Source organism: Marmota marmota, unplaced genomic scaffold (genome assembly GCF_001458135.2).
Source record: "Marmota marmota marmota unplaced genomic scaffold, marMar, whole genome shotgun sequence".
Lineage (NCBI taxonomy): Eukaryota > Metazoa > Chordata > Mammalia > Rodentia > Sciuridae > Marmota > Marmota marmota.
The window spans coordinates 37531970-37537406 of record NW_025999842.1 but is presented as its reverse complement, the minus strand read 5'-3'; positions in this window follow the sequence as shown (position 1 = coordinate 37537406).

The window sequence follows — 5437 nt, the reverse complement described above, 5'->3', positions numbered from 1 at the left end:
CTCTCTCTCTCTCTCTCTCTCTCTCTCTCTCTCTCTCTCTCTCTCTCTCCTTCCCAACTGCTATGAGATGAGTAGCCACCTCCACCACACACTCCTATGGCCATGACTTCGGCTTCATCTAAGACCCAAAGAAATGGAGCCAGTTGGCCATGGACTAAAGCTTCTGAAACTGTAAGCCAAAATAAATCTTTCCTTCTTTGTTTTTCTCAGGTATTTGTCACAGTGAAGAAAAGCTGATCATCAGAGCATGCCTCAATAAAAAAAATAATAATAATTAAGAACAATAAAGCCACAACCATTATATACATCATACCTTTGTTTCCCTTCCTTCACTTTTGGTTCTAATATCTTGTTGCCAAGTCGAATGGGAATTTTCTGAGAAACTATTAAAATCATTCTATTATTTCATTTAAATACCTGGGAAAAAGCAAATCAAAATGTCAAACTTATCTTCTTGCGTGTTTACTAATTTACATTATGGAAGCAATGTGCTATGATAGTGCATATCTTTTAAGGAAGTAAGTTTATGAGGATAGAAAAACAACAATTTTTAACAAAGGAAAAAACTGAAAATAGCCATACAGCTAGCACCACAGCCAAATGTCATCGAAAAGAAAGAGAGGAGAGAAACTCAAGCCATTCAATTACTTACATTTTTTCATGATTTTTAAAGGTGTAAAAGATATATTATATTAAAAAGATAAAAACATAAAAGAATGTTTCCTTTTGAAAGTAAAATTTAGCAGCTTAAAGTGGAAACACACACGATTCTTAGATTTAAAAAAATCTAGTGTTTGAATATTGTAAAGTATTGGGTATTCAAAAATCAACAACGTCATACCTCCTGTTTAATGTGTCCCAGATAACATGCCCAATAATGACTCAGTCTTTATATCCCGGCAATAAAATCTTTATCTAAACTCTTGTTAACATAGGCAATGATACCATTTATTACTTGATTGTATTTTCCAGGGAATTTCAGCCATCTGAAATAATCTAATCAATCCCTATCTCAACACCCATACTTGAACATGTGCAGCTTAAATAGCCACTGTTCATTTGAGGGTACAATGGGAGAGCACTGTCATTCACTTACCAACATCTAGCAACATTCCAATATTGTTCTTAAATAATGCAGCCATTTTCAGAGGAGAATTATACAACTAATCAGTGACAAATCTGAAAATAATTCCCAGATTCTTTTAATATAAATATTGTTTCATTGTTCAAACTTATGTTCTTTCACATGTTATACCCATTTCTAGATTAATATCAAGTTTAAAATCTAATAATCCATCTTTTTTTTTCTTTTTTTAACATTTTTTTATTATTAGTTGTTCAAAACATTACAAAGCTCTTGACATATCATATTTCATACATTTGATTCAAGCAGATTTTTACCCTCCATAATAATCTTAGCATTTGAAAGGCTGTGACTTTAGCCAAGTATTAACAATCTTTTAGTTACAAGTGACAAAAATAAAAATGATTCAACCTAGATTTAAAAAGAGAAGAGACAATTCATCAGGTAAGTATTTAAAAGAGGAGAGTTTAAACCAGGTGTGGTGGTACATGCCTGTAATCTCAGTGGCTCAGGAAGCTAAGGCAGGAAGATTGAGAGTTCAAAGCCAGCCTCAGAAATTTAGCTAGGCCCTAAGAAATGTAAACCTTATATCAAAATAAAAAAATTAAAAGATCTGGAGATGTGGCTCAGTGGTTAAGTGCCCCTAGGTTCAATCCCTAGTACCCATCCTCTGCCCCTAAAAAAAAATCAAGGGTTTAGTAAACTACATTCAGATCACTACTCCCCATCTCTCCATTCTTTTTTGCATATTGACTTCAATTTCTCTTACAGAAGAAACATGACTTCTTAAGTTCCAATTTATATTTTCAATGCATGCAGTTTATCATCCAAAGGAAAATCAGAGACCCAGGGACCTTCCCTCCCTCTCCACCTAGGGCTATTGTATCACAATTTAGGAGAAGCTTATCAACCCTGTTTGGGATCACATATATCTTTGAATGAATCATTAAGACCAAAGAGAGGATAATGTGATCTAATTTGTTATTCTGGTCATAAATCCACCCTTATGGTAAAGAAAAGAGTAATTATGAAATATTGCGCCCATAGAACTATGTGGAGTTGAGGAGAGGACATTACTCAAAAGAAAGAGTGCTGCTAGTGAGGAAGGCAGAGATGGCAAGCAACCCAAAACAACAGATGCTTACTATTGTCATCACACTTAGGGGCTAATTCTTCCCATGTATTCAGCAGAGGGTTCTGGCAAACAAATGTGTGTCTCTAGTCTACTCCATTATAGCAATGCAAAATATTAGTGTTATAGGCCTTCCATATGAGAAATTCAAATGCATCTGGTAGGGGAAAGAGTACACTTAATGCTTCATAAACTTGATGTAATATTCCCTTAGAAAAGTTCCCCACCTATCCTGAAACAATACATGTGGGCAAGTGAATTGGTCCACGATTTTGAACATGGATATTCTGAATTGCTCCAAAATGATAACCTAAAAATGTAAAGACACTGTTATTTTGTTGTTGTTGTTGTTGCTGTTGTTGTTGTTGTTATAATCAAGCATTAGGTTAAAGGGATGCCTTTGAACTTTTTCCCACCAGCCAACTTTGCTCCTGGTGAAGCTGAGAGGTGAGTGCAGCTGGAATATGGGATGAGGGTTCATGTAATAATTGATGGTCAGACATGGAAGATAAAAGAAGTAGAAGGGAATTTAGGCAAATAGTTCTATTACTGTAAATTGGGATGTCAACAAATTTTAAAGCAATATATAAAAACTAAAAAGCATAAACAAAACATGGATAGCTTTGACTAACACAAACAAAAGGACCTTAAACAAAGTTATTAGAAAATGAAAACCCAGAAAAAAAATATTTGGAGCATATTTAGTGGACATAGGATTAATATTTTTAATATAATATAAGCATTTACAGGTCAATAAGGAAAAAGTCAAGTAGCAATAGAATATTACAAAAGGAATATAGACAGATAAGTCCAAAATAAGTAAATGAAATATTGATATGGAAAGAGACATTAAAATTCATTATTAATCCAAGAAATAAAAATCAAACAATATTTAATTTTGCTTGTATTGCTTATATTGGTAAATATTAAAACACTTAATAACATCCACTGCTGTTAGATGTTTAAATTGGTACAGCTTTTCAAGGAGGGTCGTTCAGCATTATATACAATTTCATATTTTAAATGTCTATTCCCCCTGACCGAGTAAATCTGCCTCTGAAACTTAATGCAAAACAAACAAACAAAAAATAACAATAAAATCACATGAGGCAACTCTTGACTCTGTGAGTGTATGTGTTTGAGTATATGTTGTGTAAAAGGATTGGAGGTTGTACTACACATAAGGAACAATTATAACTCGTTAAATTCCCCATCCATAATAAGGAATTGATTCAGTTAAAAAAAAGCTTCTCTTAAATGGATCCCCTACAAATTTTAAATGATGTTATTGATTTCTATTGGAAATTGGGAAAGATGCCCATGTATTTTAGATAATTTTGGCCTTTTCTTTCCCAGCTTCAACTACTTTTTAAACTTACATATGACTGTAAGATCAAGATTCAAAGGAGATATTTTCTGTTTTTCTCATTTCTATGGTAGGGAGATTCTTATTTGACAAAATTCTTGGTAGAGGGAAAACACTTTTCATCACTATCAGAGTTTCTTCCTATAGTCAAACCCCATAAATACCCATGTCCCTATTACTTATTAAATGAAATGTTAAAATAATAGCAAGCATACACATTTTTTTAAACAAATGTTATGGTTTGGATATGAGGTGTCCTCCAAAAGCTCATGTGTGAGATAATGCAAGAAGGCTTAGAGGTGAAATAATTGGGTTATAAGAGCCTTCACCCAATCAGTGAATTAATCCCCTGACAGAGATTAACTCAGAGGTAACTAAAGGCAGATAGGATGTGACTGGAAGAGGTGGGTCCCTGGGGACATGCTTATCAAAACTTCTAAGAGAAAGAGGGAAATGATCACTTAACTGATGACCAGGAAGCTCCCCATAGGCAATTCTGACATCACCAAGGATCGTTTGGTACATAGGGTCATAGTTGATGGGGTCGCAGGAAAAATATAATGTGTTATTATTTTATTTTTAGTCTCCATGTGTGAAATGTGTTAATAATGATTATATTTGGGTAGTAGGATTATAGTCAAATTTTATTTTCCTTTAAATAATTCATGATATCGTTTGAATCGTTTGTGGTTAAAAAAAGAAAAATACCATTATTTTAACCTTTTAAAATTTCATTAGGAGTGTGTGCGTGTGGGGAGGGTGATTATATCATTAGTTAATTTGTAGAATTTGCTAAATATACCCTTGTCAAAACAACTATAGCTAAAAGACTACAACAGTATTTTTTGTATTCTCTGAGAGCATTATGTTCACATTTCTGTACCCATTGACTCACTTCACTAGCCCAGAATTTCTTAAATTGTGTTCCAACACTAGAATAAGCAAAATTAGGCAAAGTGCATTGCTTCATAATCTCTCGTGATATTAAATATGCTAGCATTATTTGTAACATTTCCAAAATTTATTTTGCCTCAAAATTTCTCAAGGAAACTTCTCACTGTATTGGTGCTCCAAGATATGGAGTTATGCAAGCATTGTAGACAACTTTAACCTCCCACGCCTTTCACAACTCTATTTACAAGTGGACCCCACTCATAGGCAGCATTCACCTCATCTCCTTCAGGGGCAATTTACCCAGTGCTGTGGTTTGAATGTGTCCCCACCAATGTTCATGTGTTGGAAACCTAATTTCCAACGCAACAGTTCTAGGAAGTGGGTCTACAAAGAGGTAACCGAATCATGAGAGCCCTGACCTCATGAATGGGGCAGTGCCAGGAATGAGTTCCTCAGCCCCTTGCTTTTATCCCTTTCTCTCTCTCCCTCTCCCTTTGTAGTTCCTGCTCCTACTCTGCTCCCTCTCCCTCTCTCAACCTTTGCCATGAGGGGAAGACCCAGCAAGAAAGCCCTCACCAGTTACTGAACTTCCTAGGCTCTAAAAGTATGAAAAATAAATTTCTTTTCTTTACAAATTACCCAGCCTGTGGTATTCTGTTATAGCAATACAAAACAGATAAAGACATCTTTTTTTTTTCATGAACTAGGCTACATTAGTCTAAAGATCATCAACAACTTTTGTCATAGCTAAAGATGAAATTTTTTTTTTAATTTCTTGTCTTACTATATCTGTCCTCAGCTTTTAACAAGTTGGACCTCTACATCTTAGAAAGGTCTTCTTTGGTTTTTCTCTATTTTCTCAGACATCAGACATTCTCATTAGTTTTCTTTGCAAATGTTGTTGCGCTGTTAGCATCCTCTGTCCACTTTGCTTCGTTTTAACTGAAGATTTTCCCCTGGG